The sequence below is a fragment of the Corvus brachyrhynchos genome, unplaced genomic scaffold (assembly GCF_000691975.1).
Source record: "Corvus brachyrhynchos isolate BGI_N302 unplaced genomic scaffold, ASM69197v1 scaffold218, whole genome shotgun sequence".
NCBI lineage: Eukaryota > Metazoa > Chordata > Aves > Passeriformes > Corvidae > Corvus > Corvus brachyrhynchos.
The window spans coordinates 773,646-791,899 of record NW_008239321.1 but is presented as its reverse complement, the minus strand read 5'-3'; positions in this window follow the sequence as shown (position 1 = coordinate 791,899).

The following is an 18,254-nucleotide window of genomic DNA, read 5'->3' as shown; positions in this document are numbered from 1 at the left end:
ATGTCGGGAAGAAAACGGGGCGGGGCCCCATATTATTATTATTTTATATATATATATAAATAATCCGAGGGCCTGTTTTCGCTCTTCAGGCTAATTAAACAATCCCTGATTGCAATAGAAGTGACAAAACAGCCGAAGCCCGGCCGCAGTTGTGTTCCCATCTCCCGCCCCAGCTGTTAAATATTAACCAGGCACGGAATGGAGGGTTTGGAACTTCATACGAAAGGTTTTAATTAGGGGTTGGCCCCCAAACCTGCCCTCCAGATCCAAGGATCCTCCTGCCCTCCTTCTCCTCAGCCTGCTCCGAGGCTGAACCCGGGGGCTCCACAGTTCCCCCACCAGGAGCTGCTCCTCTGTCCAGAGCCCACCTTGGTCCAGCTGGCAGAGCTGATGGACCCCAGCTTGGCTTGATTTTTATCATTATTATAGAATCACAGACTGGTCTGGGTTTGAAGGGACTTTAAATCTCATCCCATTCCACCCCCTGCCGTGGGCAGGGACACCTCCCACTGTCCCAGGCTGCTCCAAGCCCCAGTGTCCAGCCTGGCCTTGGGCACTGCCAGGGATCCAGGGGCAGCCACACCTGCTCTGGGCACCCTGTGCCAGGGCCTCCCCAGCCTCACAGGGAAGAATTTCTTCCTAATAATAGAAGTAACTCTGCCCTCTGTCAGTGTGCAGCCACTGCCCCTCATCCTGTCACTCCAGGCAGGGCAGTGGCAAAGCCTTTGGAGCCTTTGGCAAAAGAAGCGGCACCTTCCACGTTTGCTGTGCCTGAACATCATTAGGGCACCTCCTGGGAAATGCAAATGCACAGTGCAGCCCCTCGATGGACCAGCCCTTGTCCCCAGGCTGTGGGGTCACACACTGCCCTGTCCCCACCTCTGGGGCACACTCCAGAGCCCGTTCCAGCCAGCAAAAACACCCAGAGCCCCAGGAACCACAGCCCAGATGGACCCTGCTCCCAGCACCGCGCTGGTCCCAGCACCTCACCCTCTCCCTCCTGTCCTGCAAAGGGAAATCCCAAGGGAATGACAGGGAACATGGGAAAACAGCAGCGGGCACCCCGGGGATACTCTATTGCTGATCCCAGGGACTTAACCTGATCCTAAATGTGCGTTCAGAAACAGGATCCTGGCCACAGACCTGTCCCTCTCCCTTCCCACCTTCTCTGTATGAGCTGTTGGAAGAGCTGTTGGTTTGCACCATCCCTAAACCCAGAGCCTGGATTCACCCCACGGCACAGAGCTCCCGTTTCCCCAGCTCCAGGCCCTGCTCAACCCCCTCTGCACCAGTACACAAAGCAAACACCCCAGGAGGCTGAGTGTCATGGTGGCCCTGGACGTGATGTCCTTTGAAGCCACAATTTTGTCACCCATCCAATGGCTGAATCCATCTGGGAGCCTCACACAGCAGCACAGAGCTGACCATGCCTGGACTGGGCAACCTGGGCTAACAATGAAATAACACGTGGGTGAATTTGTTGTTGCTGCCCAATTACACATTTTCCAGGCCTGGGAATGGCCACCACTGGGCATGGAAAGCAAATGTCCTGCCAAACCCACGAGCTGAACGGTAAAAGCCCTTTCTAGGCACAACAAGCAGTTATGAATTATTAGAATTATTAATATTTTTGCTGCTCATAATGCCAAATATCGATGTGCCACTATGCCAGATGCTACTGAGCCCTACAAAATGGTTCTTTCCTGGGCTAATGAAGAGCCTGTGTCCCTCTGGGCTCCTTGCGACAGTGACAGTGGTGTCACCTCCAGCCCAGGACCTCCAACCACCAGAAGGGACAACCTCTTTCTTCTTACACCTTTCTTTGAAACAATGTCAGATAAAAACCTCTCCAAGTCCCATTTACTGCTACAGCACAGAAAATTAAGCCATTATAATGGAGGCTGAAAACCTCGGACTCGTTTCCTTTGGAAGAAAATCTCATTAAGTCTCATTCATCCTATTTCATAAAAATGTCATTTAACCAACTGGTTCTCTCCAAATCCTGTTGTGCAATAACACCGCCCTGCTCCGATGCCCTGGGAGAGCAACCCAGAAACTCAGACAGGGACTTAATTTACCAAATTACTGGGGATTGCACGTGCAGAAGAGCAGCCCACCCAAACACCTGCCTAACTCAGCATCCTCTTTATGCCAGCCACCAGAAAGGGACACTTAGGGAACAAAACAAGGGGAGGGCGAGCCCCTGGGGCCGTGGCTTTGTGTGGAGGTGCCCACGGAGCAGCTTGTCCTGCCCAGAGCGGCGGTGGCCCCGTTCATGTGCTGCATGTCCAGTCAGAGAGTCGATTTTCTCCTCCTGCCAACAGGGAAGAGTCACGTAGTGCCTGGGATTTGAAAGTAATCCGATGAACTAGGCAGGCGGTGGCAGGTACAGGAAGGTCTTCCAGAGTTTTCTTCATCTTTATCAGCTTCTGGAAGTCCTTGTTCACAGATCTACAGGGAATCTCTGTGTTCAGGTAGCAGCTGCAGTCATCAAGAAAGCAGAGGATCTTTGAATTTCCTTCTGATTTTCCAGTCTAAACTTGAATCTGAATTCCCAGGTTGAACAGAGGGAAAATTAACTATTTATATTTTATTTGTTAGCCCTTCTGCATCTGAGATAAAAACTCAGTTAAATGAGGGAGAAAACGACTGCAAAAAGCTGTTTAAAGCAGTGTCCTCCAGCCGTGCTCAGCCCTCCTGGTGCCCAGCAAAGGCCAGAGACAGCCTGTCCCCTCCTCTCTGGCTGCTGCTGTGTGTCATGTTCACAGGCAGCAAAGAAGCTTGAAGTCAGATTGTGGCACCAAAAAGGAATAATTTTAGATTAAAAGAATCAGTTCACAGTGAAGCTACACAATAAAGAGAAATTAATTTTTTTTTCTGCAAGCTTTTTTTAGAGCAGGTAGTAAAAAAAAAAAAAAAGCGGGAAATAAAAAGGCAGAGGGTTTTTAAGGCCTGAAGTGCTCTGGGAGCATTGCAGATGTGCCAGCCCACACTCCCTGGGCTCATCCTGACTGCGCCCAGCTAGCCTGGCTCCTGGCTGCCCACAAGGCAGGTGCTTTGCTCCAAAAGAGATGGCTCCAGGTTGTTGTCTTCCTGCAGAACACCAGGTCAGACACCAGCAGTGTGAAGGCTCTGAGGGCTGCACCAGGGCTGTTCTGTTGGCCCCTGTAAGGGCTTTGTGGAGGTGACAGGTGACCAGGAGCTCAATCAACTCAAATCCAGCAGCCCCAGTACATCATAGCAACATCCACATGGTGCTTGTCAGGAGCCACAAATCCTAAACCAGGGGGCAAAGTCAGAGCCCTTCCCTGTGCACAGGGACACACTGTGGGCCAGGGCACTGCCTTCCTCATGGAGAGCCTCAAAAACCTGAGAGATGCCACCACAGCCTGTCCAGCCCCCACCATCAGGCCAGAGCATGGTGCTGCTGCTGCTGCCTGATGCTGACTCTGCTGATGCACCTCGAAAGTGCTTCCTCTGCTAAAACCATGGTAGGATCACAGAATCACAGAATCCCAGACTGGTTTGGGTTGGAAGGGACCTTAAAACTCATCCTGTTCCATGCCCCTGCCATATGCAGGGACACCTTCCACTAGACCAGACTGCTCCAAGCCATGTCCAACGTGGCCTTGGACGCTTCCAGGGGATCACAAGGACGCTGATGGAAATCACAGAGGAAACACGAAACAAAGATGCTGAGCTCCCTCCTCTCCCTGCACACCCCTCACCAGCCCCCACTGGGGGTCAAATCCCCTCCAAGACCCCCTCAACCCCTCCCCTCCCTGCTCCCCACTCCATCCCTGTGCCTGCCCTTCCCTGGCCAAGCACGGGGAGGGCAAAGCCCTATTTACTTTTCCCACCTTGGTAATTTAGACCCCGAGACAGAGTGGGCCAGGGGCTCAGGGTCTAAAAATCATTTTCCCAGCAGGAAAACTCCCCTGTGATAGGCACAGCCCAGGGGGGACCCACAGAGGGCAGGATCCAGCCCCACGAGTGTGGCTGACGTCACCCTCTGTCACCGCACTTGCACTGGTGGTCACATTGATAACGAGATCAAAGGCTTGAGACTATTTCAACAGAAGTGCTGGGAACAGTCTTGATCAAAATAAGAGGAAGGCCCTGTATACAGAAGACATGAGAGGTTTGCAACCCACATGTGAACCTTTGAAGTTATTCTCCTTTTTTTTTTCTTTTTAATAAACTAGTTTAACATCATTAGTTTAAGAGGTATGAACCCGACGGGCTGTGTAATCGCCCAATACGCTGCGGGCACAGGGCATTATCCACACACAGACATGCTTTTCCAGTGGGGGAAAAATAGCACCGCCAGAGATACTCACAAATAAGACAAGAAAACACACAATTAGATTTATGGGATTTGAAGTTCATTTCATAAACCGACACACTTTTGTTCCTGAGTATCACCAGATAAGTCCGATACATTTTCTCTCCTATAATCCTTTTACCATTTCCATTCCCCCCTACAGACTCTTTCGCTTGATGTTTTGTTCAGTGCACTCCCTGCTATCTGCACATGCTTGCCCAGATTTTTTAGACTTGAAAGGGGCACGGTATCAGCATTAACCATTCCAGGAGAGCTGATAAAACACACACGAGCACTTTGCTATCTATTAACATTTCTGAACTCCTTCCATCACCTGCACAGAATCGTGATTGAAGAGAGGGTGGAGGCAAAAGAGGTAAATGAGGATATTTACGACCAACTTCCCATAACTTATTTTTTCCACAACCCCTTCCTCACCGTGCCCAAACGAGGCATCGTCTCTGCCACCTTCCTGTTTGAGTAACAAGGACACCAGGGCTGCAAGATTCCCCATCCCTGGAAATGTGCAGGGCCAGGTTGAAGGGGGCTGGGAGCAGCCTGGTCTAGTGGAAGGTGTCCCTGCACATGGCTCTTGAAGGTAGCATTTAAATCCTATTGATTTTTTTTAGTCAAATACGGATATTTTGGATGGAAAATTGAGCACTGCCGTGGCTTCCAGGGATGTACCCGTGATGCCATGGCAGAACAATGAGTGTGGTTCTCTTGTCAGGTCAGTGATGGCTCCTTAAAGTCCTGTTCAGGGCCACATTCCTCCTTTTTCCCCATCTACTCACTGCTTCTGCTAAACAATGGTGATTCTGGGCTTCATTAGTGCACAGTGCCAAGGAGAAGCTGGATCTGAGGTGGTTTAAAGCCCAGTTCCTCCACGCTCTAATGCTGTGAGTGCTTATGAAGTGACTTTTAGACACTCCATCAGGCAAGCAACCAGCTCTACACAACAACTGCTTGTGAGCGTCCATCACCCCGAGTGGGACAAATGACACAGGGGGACAAACCCCTCCCAGAGGTTTTGCTAAAATCATCTACAGACACTGTGTCTGTGGCAGCCTGGAGCTTTATCTGCCAAACAGGCTCAGATTTAAGGACTTCCCTTCTAATCTCAGGTGGCTCAGATCCACCTACACGTGCCCTCCTCCTTCCCACCCTGCACTCCCACATCGCCCTTCTCGGGCACGTGAGGTGCAGCAGGAGGAACGTGGGGAGGTGACAGGAGCATCAGTGCCAACAAGGCCTGAAAGAGATTCCATTCTATTTTTTCATGGAAACAGGAACATTTTTTCCAGGCATGCTCAGGGATGCCCTTCTCCTGCGTGCACAGAGGGGTGCCCTGGCTCTGGATGCTCCTGGAGGAGAACACAACTTGGGGCTGATGGTATCTTGGCCTGACTGCAGAGGAAGGGAAATATATGATGTGTTACCAGCCTGAACTGATGTGATTTGATTCTGCAATTTAATCTGGTTTGTTTTCTGGCTGGCTCCTAGGACTGTGTAAAAATGGCTCCTTGAAAACCCAGCTAAGTATAAAGTGCACTCCCTGCAAATCTCGGCGAGGGAAGGAAATCCAAATGTTTTGAGTTTAACTATTAAACATAGTTTCCAGCTAGTGTGCTCAGAATTTGAAATTAAACAAATGAAAGAAACATGTTTCAATGGTTTTATGTAGGCAATAATGTCATTAACAGGAAATAAAGAAATTGGGCTTTGCAGCTGCAGCATGAAGTTTAACCCTTCCTGTGCAGCTCGGTGCTTGCTGGGCTGCCACAGTCCACTCCCACCCCTGCCTGCTACTGGGCATCCCAAAAAACCTTCCTGGACCTGAATATCCTGATCCACACAGCCCTTAAAGCAGGATGGTAATGGAAAAAGCAGGAGGAGAGACAATGGTTAGGAGAGAACTGGCTTTCCTGACTAGTGGAAAACTTTCAGATCATAAAGTCAAATAAAACTTTTCACTTCCAGGGGTAAAAAGAAAAACCCAAGCCCTTTGTGCACGGTTATTTTTAGGTGCGCTGTCGAAGTTGAGTACCCTAAAATTATACCTGCTTTGGTTTGTTTCTGCCTGTCCATTCAATTCTCAGAATTAAGGACATTGAAGGGTGTGAGATTCCAGCCCCTGTGGTGCTGTCAGGAGCTGGGTGATGCCTCTCACAAGCTGGACCAGTCCTGAGGCCACAAAAGAAACATTAATTTTCTTAAGGATGCCTCTATCTCCAGGTGTGAAATGCAGGCTGGGGAGAGGAGGCTTTGCATGGAGAAAGCCTCACCCTCACATCACCAGACCTTCAGGTCACCCCTCCTGAGCACCTGTGTCCAAACCAGCACCAAATTATCGGTGCCATTTCATCTAAAATCACATTGCACTGCTCCCCCTTCTCCCTGGTTATCCACATTTCTTTTTAGTAGATCGTATCTTCCCCTGCCAAAGCCCTATTGATTGTATGAAAAGGTGTTTTCTTCCACTGTGGGAACCTCCACCATAATCCTTAAATAATTAATATTGGCAGCTTTGTTTTCCCTTTTCATTAAAAGGAAGGGAAACCTGGTGAGTGTGAGGTTGGTCTCTCTCCTGACTAGACCCAAAAAGGCTGCTTGGACATACATTGCACTAATGATTTTTTTTCTTTTTACTAGAAATCTTCATGCTGGGGGAGAGACCATCAAAATACTATTTTAGTCTTTTCTTCTTTTGCTTTCTAATCCTTTCACAGAAGCCTGGAAATTACCTGGTATCCTTTCTCCCCATAAGAAACTGGGGATGGACTGAGAACCTCATATTACTGAAATCAGGAGAAACTGAAGCATTATTAGACCACATCCCCATTTCTGCATCCCCAGTCCCAAAACAGCTTCTGGGCTTTTCCCTCTTTTTTCAGCAGGCCTCAAATTAGAACACTTTCTTTTTTTTAAAAATATTTGAAAACAAATCTAACTCGAGTCTCCTGTTATCCTGAGAGCACGTTCCAGGCCCTTTCACGTCACAACTGAGAGTTCCCCCCTGTCCCCCCCTTTTTTGGTAGCATTCACAAGTGTCTGGATAATGATTTCCCCTCTAAGCACTCTATTCCTCCAAGAGCCTTTCCAGCTCATGGGACTGAGGAACAGAGCCCATCCCCAGGAGGGTCCTCTGGCACTGAAGCAGTTCCTACCTTGCTGTTATTACCCTGGAAAAGGCCAGCACACCCCCTCCACGTGTCTAATCAAAGGCCTTCTAATCAAACATGCAGATCAGCTCATTAATGGTGATGCAGTGGGAGCCCCTGACAGGGGATGGTGATGGTGGCAGGAAGCACTGAGGGGAGCAGGAGGTTGCTGTCACCTCCTAAGTCCCAGCTGCTGCTTCCTGAGATAAGTTTGGTTTGTAATGGGAACATTTCCACCTGGGGGAAGCCCTAAAAACTCCTAGAAAGCAGGAAAAGTTGAAATCCTGTTGTGGGTAACATAGAGTCAGGTTGGCTACAGGACAACCATGCTGCTGTGGGGTTTCACACTTCCAAAAAACACTGGTTCTGAGGAATTTGCCAGAGATACATTTAGGGTCTATTCACCTCTGTGCACGGAATGGAAATAAGATCTTTCACACAAGCCCCTTGCAAGCTGGAAGGAGAGCACTCCCATCATCTTCATCATGGATGAAGGGGTTTGCTTAGAAATGGAAAATAAACTTTGGAAAGCAAGGAAATAACACTTTGACTATGATCTCCATCCCATACCTGGCTGTTTAAATTAATTAAGAGCACTGCCATGATGTGTCTCTCCCACTGAAGCCCATTGGGATGATGATCAGCTCCCTGGAAAATGGGGCACCTCCTGCTCCGGGCTGGCCTGGGGGACGGCACAGGAGGGGCAGCAGCTCCAGTGGAACAAACTGGCCACAGGGGCAGTGATTTCTGAGCACATTTTGTGCAGGTCCAGGTCTGCAAGGGCTTGCCTTGGGCATCTGCAACACGTGTTTTAGTGCTGGATCCCATTTATCCACCCTCTCTGATAATGGACTCAAGAAAAGAAATGCTGAAATAGCTGATTATTCTTCTCGCCATAACTTCAGACAATAAAGTCAGATAAATTCCATAGATTTAAGCAATACACCATTGTCCTTTCGTTACACAGGCCCAAGCCAAGAACAGAGAGAGCAGCTTATATTAAATTGATTTCAGTTCATGGAGAATGTAATATCGGAGCAGGCTCAAAACAGAGTTATTTAATACATTTAAAAGGATGTGGTTTCCACAAGCTCAGACACGCTGACATCTGCTCTTGAAGTGAACACGGATAATGAGGCTCTCCTGTGATACACCTGACACCAGCCAGCACTGGGAATGTGGATCTGTCACTCGTGGCTCCAAGTGAGGTGACAAAAACCCTGGGTCAGAGACCCGGGGTCAGTCACCAAGCTCTGGCCTTCAGTCTGAACAAACCCACTGTGCTCCAGCTGGGACAGCTCTGCATCTCCAGACTGGAGCAGTGGGAGTTTTGAGCTGTCACAGGAAGACCACGCCAGCCCTGGAAGTGCCCAAGGCCAGGCTGGACAGGGCTTTGAGCACCCTGGGATAGTGGAGGGTGTCCCTGCCCATGGCAGGGGGTGGAACAAGATGGCCTTTAGGGTCTCTTCCCATCCAAACCATTCCATGATTCTGTGACCGCTGGACCAGCTGCAGTCACAGCTGAGACACTGTTAAACACCTTGGAGTCAAACCCAGCCCTTTGTCCTGGAGTGCACTAAAATAATAACCTTCCTAATACTGCTATTACACCAATGCAAATCAGGAGGAAAGGATCACACCATTATAGAACCTGCTGTACACCAGTAAGAAAAAAAAATTCGGAGTAATTTTTCTTCTCTCGATGATTTTACAGAGGCTGAAACAGCTGGGGGAGGTTCTCCCTGACCACTGAAGTTGCACAGAGCCTGGGCACCCGCTGAAGTGGCAGGGGCCCCCCTGCAGAGGGGAGCGGGGATGTGTTTTTTGGCAGCAGGGCCAGCCCGTTTCCTTGGGCCACCCCCTTCGTTGTGAATGCTTCAGGCATTAGCTCAGGGAACTCACCCAGCTAAAAATAACCCTTCCCGCACAAAAAATAGACAAAGAAAATGGCTATTTATACCCTGGATCAATTCCTGGGCTCATTCACCATGTGGCCCCTGGAATGGCTGCACTGGATCAGGCACAAGGAGCTGTGCAGCTGCACCAGCAAACCCAGCCCGGGGTGACCACGGGCACATCCCCGGGCACGGGGGGAACCCCGACCCCACTGGGCTGTAAACCAGCTCAACATCCACAGATGACCTTTATTCCGGTGATTATCAGGGCCTGGAGATGGGAGAACTGTGGGTGTTTTTATCATTTTCATTTTAGTCTCTGTGTTTTCAGTTTATAAATATATTTTTTAGGTTTGCCTCACCTGGCTCCCCTTCCAGCTGAGTCAGGGCTGTTCCTCTATGTGCTGTTTCCAAATCTTGGGTTTAAGTGCCACAGAAAGCCAAAGGGCCAGCTCCAAACGCCCAAAGAGAAACAGAGGATCAGCCAAATAGTTTGATAAAACTCTGGGAGAATGATCCATCCTCATCTGCATCAGCAGACAAGTTTAAATATGGATAAAGACAGTTGAAGTAATATAGATGCATTTTTTTCCCGTGTTGTTTTCTGTTTTGACTTCTTTGGGATCATTCAAAGGGAGGTTCAGGCTTTGATCTTCTCTATTGGCAATATTTTCTTCATCTAGGTTTTTATAGTTTGAGAAGAGATGTTACATGTTTGCAAGAGAGACTATCAATATGATGTGGGCCTGAACAAAAAACCTGGTGTCAGGTTCTCCATTTGGAGTGTTACCTCAACCTTTGAAGTTTGTAATGATTCAAAAGCATCTAGAGCTGCTACAAATGTTAATAAAATTAAAGCCATCTGAAAGTGAGGCTTGCATGTGCCTTTGAAAGTAGGTCTGTGATCAGTTATTACCCTCAATTACCTTGTTGTCCACTCTTTTAGCTCGAGGTTAAACTCTTAACACTTTGCTTTGAAGTGGTTATCCTTTTATCTATGACCGGACTGAGGAATTTAAGGGCAATAATCAATGAGAGCTTCATAAGAATAAAGGGGAGACAAGGCAAGGGAAAAAGGTGTGAATGTGCCCTTAACGGCTGGCTGGGGGTTCGGGGGGCTGGGGGAACACCGAGCTCTGGCAGGAGCCTTGGGAAGGAAAAGAAAAGGGGAAAAATAAAGGAAAAATGAGGCAAAAAAAAAGGGGGGAATGAAAGAAAAAAAGAGGAGCCCCAGCAACTTCCAAATCACTGCGAAAAATAAAGCAAAAGCACCAACCCGGGGTGGGGCTGGGCGTGGGGAGCACGGCGAGGTGAAGCCTCATCAAAGGCACAGAGAGATACGATTAAAGAATTGGCTTAATCACGGCTTTGATGTTCGCCACGGCACCTCGCCCCGCCGGGCCCGGCACGGACGGGACACGGGATGGGTGCCCTGCGCTGGGGCCCCTCCCCGGCCCCAGCAATGACCCCCACCCCAAAGCAAGGGGGCCCCGGGCCCGGCGTTGGCACCGGGCGATGCCCAGCAGGACACGGGCGACTCCTTCTCGGGAAGGATTCCATCCCATAGGATGCCCCAGCGGGAATCCTTCCTGCCCTTCCCTGGGAGCAGCAGCACCTCTGCCCCCTGCACCCCGCTGCCACCCAGAAGGTGCTGCCTTGGCCACCCCTCCCTGCTGCCAACAGCCACCACAAAGCCACGGCACGAGGCTTCACTCCCTTCTTGGAGGACGGGGAAGGAGGCTCAGAGAATTCTCCCGGCTGCTTCCTGGTCCTGCTGTCCTGGTCCTGGCACCAGGGTGCTGGTGACATCCTTGTCACACCCTGCATGGACTCCACGCTGTGACCCAGCCCTCTCCCCACAGAACCACAGCCAGCCCGCGCTTTCACCGTCCGGGGAAAATCGGAGTAACACTCCCAGCCAATTCTTTTGGTTTAATTTTTTTTTAATCCGAGGTGCCTAAAGCGAGGTGTTGAAACGCATGTTGAGTGCACCACGTTTGGCAGGGGACCAAGCCCACATGGCCTGGGTTTGTGAAGTCCTGAGCACAACCTCGGTGTGTGCTCAGCATCTCCCAAAAAGCTTCCACCGCCGTGCTTTGATCCCGTGCCAACCTTTGGAGCTGCGTGTCTAATTTAAGGTGCTTGGGTTGGAAAATGTTGACAATTATTGTTACTCTAAAATTAAACCAGTGCTTAATTATCAAAATTGATGGTAACTTAGAGTGGCGTTTTCAAGAGAGCCTCGGGGAGTCAGAAGGAGATTTTCAAAGGCGGTTTAATGTCTCAGGGCCACGTCTCCCTCCTCGTACCTGCACTTTCTTACTGACTGCTCCTGCTTCAGCACCTTTCTAAGGCCACCTGAGTTGTGCTGAGCTCTCTACCGAGATGATACAAGGTGGACCTGAAACCATGAGTACAGACCAAAATCTCCAGCCCCCCAAATGCACTTGGCTAATTCACAGCGAAAAATCAATTGGCTTTGGGTGCCTAATTCTCCTATAATCCTTTAGATAATCCCAGCTTTAGGCTTTCAGATACCAATAAAAAACCAAACCAACCCCACAATACAAGAAATTCATGCAAATAGAATAGAAAACCAAGATATATTTCATATAACTTTCAGATACTCTGAACTTAATATGAAGTAGGTTGAGGACAATAGCAATAAAACATTGCTTAAGAGAGAGTAAAGGCACAAGACCGTGAAGCCCGAGGCTGAGAACAGAGTTTCGTAATTAAGTAGCCTCCAGACAACGATCGTCATAGGCAGGCATTGCTCAAGGACCCAGCCATTATTGCTTTCATCATAATTTTTCAGGAGAGGATCTTTTTCTGGCCTGGCTCCACCTTCATTCAAAGCTCCCAGTGGCCCCAGCCACTAACGAGAAAGCGTTGATTGAGAAATGCTAACGAAGCCTGCACAGACACGGCGTGAGGGGCGGCTGTGGAGCTGGCACGTGGCACTGGGGGTCCAGAGCGGGGGTGGTGAAAGAGGTGACACCAGGCAGGGACATCAAACACCACGTCTGGGATGAAGAAACAGAGGGAGGGAGGTCATGGCTGGCGGCCGGTGCACCCCAGGGTGCTCGTGCTGCCACAGCCTAGACTGGGGGATCACTTGCTGGTTCAGTGGGGTCCTGCTGGTCTTCTCCATCAAATCAGTGGAAAATGTCCTGACAGGAAAGGTTTTCCAAAGAAAACTGAGCCAACTCAAAGAAAATCCTGATAAACCCTATATTGCAACTAAATACCTTCTTTTTAAAAATGCAATACAACACAGGAGCTGTAGTTTTACTCTACATTTCACAGACCCAGATGACATCTCCCATGGAAGGCTTGGACAAGGAGAGTGTGGGGGAGTGGAGTAGCACACAGTGGCTGGGCCATGGCAGTGCCACCCATCCATGTCACACCACCATGTCCATTACAGATCACTGCTGCACCACAGAACTCCCACTTTCTGGGGTTTGGCTGCAACTGGCCCTGGAATTTCAGCTTTGCTACAGAGGGGAGGAAAAAAGCATGAATTAGAAATTCCTCTCTGCTTGTAGAAAATGTTGATTTCCCATCAAAACTCAAATTTGACTAAAAAGTTCCAGTTGATCATCATTCCCCCACCCGGTGCTGAGTGAATCCCGCTGGAATCGCAGGATTAACTCCCATCCCCTGACGTTATGCTGAGCATGACCGTGCCTGTCTACGCTTAACTGCTGACCTATCTTAAACATCCCGCTAATTAATATGCTGAACCAAGGTCGTGTTCCAACACGGCCTCATTTTCCAGTGAAGAGAAAAGCCAAGAAGGATTAGGAACAAATGGGAACAGCCCGAGATATTCCTCACACCCCGAGCCACGGCAGGTCATTGCTTCTCTACCTCAGAGCTCTCCATGCATGAACCCAGAGGATCAGAGGAGCCCCTGTGCCAGCTAATTCCTGGCTAAACAGTAATCCCAAACTGTGGCAGCAAAGCCAGGGCTGAGCCACTCACTCCTGCTCCAGCTGCTCTGATCTCTGGCCAGTTATCAGCACCTGGATGCTCAGGGAAGGGGGAGGTGATCCAAGGAGGTAACAAAGGAATAAAGTTCTCCTTGTTCCTGTAAAAATGCTGCTGCTGGACAGGCTGCCTTGACTGGGTCAGGGCACAGGCCAGCTCCTGGGGAGCCTCCTCGGCTGCTGGAAACCCCTGCCCTGAAGAGCATGGGCTCATCCCATGGAGGGCTGGGCCCCATCCCATAGGAAGGGCTGGCTGCAGTGACACCCTCTCTTGCACTATGATTATTACTCAATCTTCTTTTTTCAGCTCATTATATGGAGGAATGGAAACACAGTAGAGAAAATCTCTTGGCTCTACATGATCCCAATCCCTCCAAAAGCAGCAGGGTGGCCGAGCACACCTCCCTGTGACATCTGCTCCCCGAGCTGGGCCCCCGGCACACACAGGGGGAGTTTCATCTCCCAGGGAACCAGGAGTGACCCAGGCAAAGGCTGCACCCCATGGTGCCAGCAGCCCCCGAGCTGCTGCTGTGCTCACAGGTGCCCCACTTCAGATCCTCCCCAGACCCAGGCAAACCTTGCAGGATCTGCTTCCTTAATCCTTGAAAGAAGGAAAAAATGGCACTACCAAAAGCTCACCTACGCAGAGGAGCAGTGCCTGGAGCCACAGGACCCCTCAAAGCCCTGGCCCCATCACACCTCCAGGAAGGGAGGTCAGTGTAGCAGCAGTTTCCCCCAGCTGGACAGGAGGCATGGGCTGATGAAAATGAATCAGGTTCTTTTAAGGCTTTAATTAATTTTCTCCTCTGCCCAAGATAAAGGGTCCTCTCTGGGGTCTCTTCTTGATCGTTCCCCCACCCACCCCTCCTCCAGCACCATCCCTCACATAAGATCTTCCCTTTTTCTCCCTCCAGCAGGTTTAGGAGAGAAGGCAGATAACAGGAGAGCAACTCCTCTCCTCATGTTTCACCCATTCCTCCAATGTATTACCCCAAAACCCTCCAGGACATACTGGGGCAGACTGGTCCTATGGGAACTTCTCTCTCTGATCCATGACCCAACACCACTGCTCACACCAAATCTCCCACCTCAGGTGCCCCTGGGAAAGAGCAGGGGATGATCCCAGGCTCCTGCAACACATCCCTCTCTCCAGAGGGGAGCCAGGGCTGGGTGAAACCTCTCTGGATCCCCTCAGAATGGCAAGGGGGGAGGAGAGGCACAGCTGCCCTTTGCGAGGCCGCAGTGAGGTTTTGTGACTCCGGAGAGTTGGCAAATCCCCGGATAAAAGGGAAAATATGTTCATAATAAATAAGACTGAAGTAACATGTTGCGAAATATTTACTCCCTCGGAAAGGCGGCTGTTTGCTTTCAGTGGAGCTGCATCTGATCCTCTGCCAAGCGGGGCTGAGCGCCTGGAAAAGAGATTTTGCTGTGGTCAGCGAGGGAAAACCAGGTGCCCAGAAAGTGCGGGGACTGTGTGTGCACAGGCACACGTGAGCAGCGGGGAGATGGGCACAGTCCCAGGGATCCCCAGCTCCTGAGAGCCCCACAAATGCCTCTGTGAGCAGAGCCAGCCTGGAGCTGAAACTTTAATTTTAATGCAACTAATCAGATGTCAGTGTAGAGACCGAAGGAAGGAGAATAGAGGGGAGAAAAAAGAAAGAGGTGTTGATAAAATACTTGTTAGAAAGAAAATTGGATTAGTGGTGCCATTCTGGCCATGAAGTTCTTTGAGCCAGAGAAAAGAAATAATAATCTTGTTTCTTTTTTTCCCTTTTCTCTCTGCAGCCCACAGAAGGCCTCACAGCCAAAACATCAGTCCTACTAATCTTATTTTCTTTATTCTAGCATGTATTTTATTAACCCCTTTTCTCATTTAACTGCTATGAATAGCTCAGTGGGTAACATCCTTCTTAGAAAGTGAAAACCTCCTTGGAGATGCGGTGCAAGGAGAGAAATGCAGACAAACTTCCAGCTCCCGCACTCAGAAGAAAAGCCCCCTCTGTAATCCCGTCTGGAGAATCCCAACATTGTACCCCAAGGTAGCTGCCAGCTCCAGGTCCTCTCTTTGGAGCAGGAACAATCAGGGAATTTATCTGGACACACCAGGAGATTACTCCAGCTCTATAAACTCTGTGGACATGGATCAGAGATTAGAAAATAAATAAACGCCCATGCTGCTTCTTGGGAAAGTGTCTGTGTGTGTGTGTGCATACAGCACCCTAAAACCAAGTCAGGCATCTGAATTACCTTTTTACAGCTTCCCTGTAAATCACCCTTCCTTTACAGCTTCACTTGCCAGCTAGCAGTCATGTACAGTGAAATTCCCAGTATGGACTGGGATGCTCATGGGAGTGAGCCCAGCACTCCTGTGCCTGGGCTGGGGGCTCTGGGCCAGGCATGTCCTCCTGCTGGCACAGGGGCTCCAGTGGCTTTATCCCACCAGCCCAAAGCAAGGCTGGATTTCTCCTCTCACACCCACAGCAGGATTTTGTGCCCCCAGTAAGACATGGGATGTCTGGAAGCTCAGGACAAGCCTTCCCTCTGCGCAGCAGCGATATTCATGTGGCCAAAAGGGGAGAAAAACCATAATTAAAACATCAAATCCAAGGGAGACAGTCCTGGCCTGAGCTGCTGTAAGTGGGAACAGAGATTTGGCCTCTCCATAAAGAAAATACCAGCTCCAGTGAGCTTGGCTGCTGCCTCCTTCCCTGTGAGCAGCAAACCTTCCTGGGAGAGGGGTGGGAGCAGGATCCAGCCCCGCACGATATTGGTGTGTTATTTTCCTTGACAGCTGTGGTGCATAGTGGTAAGTGCATGTTTAATTCATTCACAATTTATGGTGTAATGAGAACAATGAATGTGTCTGAGGGAATAATTGCTTCACGGCGGGGATGCTGGAGAGTTCAAGTTGGTTGGCACCTGGACTTTGAATCGGGGCTGGCAGGGATTGGCTCCAGCAGCCCCACAATGGCCCCGATAACAAAGCAGTGGGGATGGGGAGGGGGTTCAAAGTCACCCCGTGCTGCCTGGCCAAGCTGCAGCAGCCTCTCGATGGCAGTGGCTGGATCCCAGCCCCGTTAGACTCGTCTGGCCCCAGTTACTGGGCACCCAGTGAGGGTTGTGCGTGTGGGAGCTGCTTTTCCAACCCATGTTTACAAGGGAATGTTGCTGTGCTGCAAATCCGTGTCCCCGGAAAACCGGTGCTTCCTCCACCTCCCTCTAGGATCGTTTCACTGCTTGGTCCTGGCTGTGTCTGCCAAACCCTCCTTTTGTTGGGGGTGTGGAGAGGGGGTTGACCCTTTCCAGTGTCCTTTGCAGCCACATGGAGTTTCAGAGGCCGCAGAGGTCAAGAGCATCCATATGGAGGGCCCAGGAGCTCCGTGCGTCTCCCAGCTGTCCCCACGGCAGCTGTGCTTGCAGCCCCCGAACAAAGCTCATTAGGGGGCTCGTTAGGACACACAGGGGTTGCTCTGAGCTGTCCTGGAAGAGCCCTGGAATCACACCACGCCCAGGAGAAGGCACCACACTTGGCTCCATGTACAAACAGCTCCCATCCATCAGATTGGGAGCAGGGACATCCCATTATCCATCACGGGCTCTCTCCCACAGCACTGAGCAGGGCTAGATTTCGAGCCAACAACAAAGAGATGCTGATAAAGCATCCCTCAAGCCTTGGTCCATGCAGGGGGGTCTGCAGCAGCCCCCTCCACAGCTCCCAGCTCTTGGCACCCAGTGGAAATGCCAGTCTGATTTTTCAGACAGATGTGCCAAAGCATGAGCAACAAATCTTCCATGCCTCAAATCCAACCCGAGGAGATCAACGATCAATATGGGGCTCTTGGACCCAGCATCAGCTCCAGGGGGAACAGGCTGTGAGGAGCTGGGAGACTCAGATGCTGTTGTTAATTATTACACCATTTTATTGGGGAGCTGTGCTAGAGACCATCAGCACTCGAGCTTTTCCATACATGGACTGTGCAGGATGGAGCTGGGTCCCTGTTCTCCTTCTCCATATGGGAACGCCACGTGCTGGGGATGGGCTTGCCTTGGACAGCTTTCAGAGATGCTGAGCTGAGAGCCCTGTTACACATTAACTCCCATACAGGGCTCTACAAGATGTTCTGAAAACATATGTAACACTTGGGGGACTAAATGGAGGCTGCTTTTAGCTGGGGCAACATCTGGGTATGAGCAGATGTGGACCAAGCTGGTGAGCAAACCACTGCAAGGGCTTTTTTTTAGGGACTGAAGGCATTTTTCCAAGGGGTTAAGTGGTTTAGGTGCATAAATTTAAAGGAACTTAATTCAGACTAAAAAGATCAAGGCTTTAGGCTGCCGTGTCCCCTCAAAAGCATCCCACCTATCTGCCGATGGGAACAGCCACAGCTGGGAGTGGAAGACAGAGCTTAGGTGCAGACAGAAACATGAATTTGTAGTCCTGACAGAGAACCTTGTTTTATCCCATCCACTCTGAGGTTAAACACGATGTTCTGTCAAGCCACACACGGAGGAAAACAGGGTTTGGCAGCGGCGTCTCACTCGTGTAACCGCGTTAAACACGGCACAGCTCCGCGGGCCGAGATTGCATCGAGAGGAGAGGCTGCCAGCCCCACTTTCTTCTGTGCTCAGGAACATCCAGGAGGCAGCGTTGCTGTATATCCATCACTCCTCTCTCCCCCCTGTAATGCTCCGCCTCGTCACTGCTTTCCCTGGAGCTGCTCGCTGTAAGCCCTGACACTGCTCTGCCTGGGAGACCCGAGTGCTTAAAGAGGGACCAACCACGTCTTTGCCTCTCCACGGGCAAGCAAAGGTTAAACCCAAAGGTGACTGCAGATGCAAAGTGCGAATTGAGTGGGGTTCACACCTTCTCTCCCGG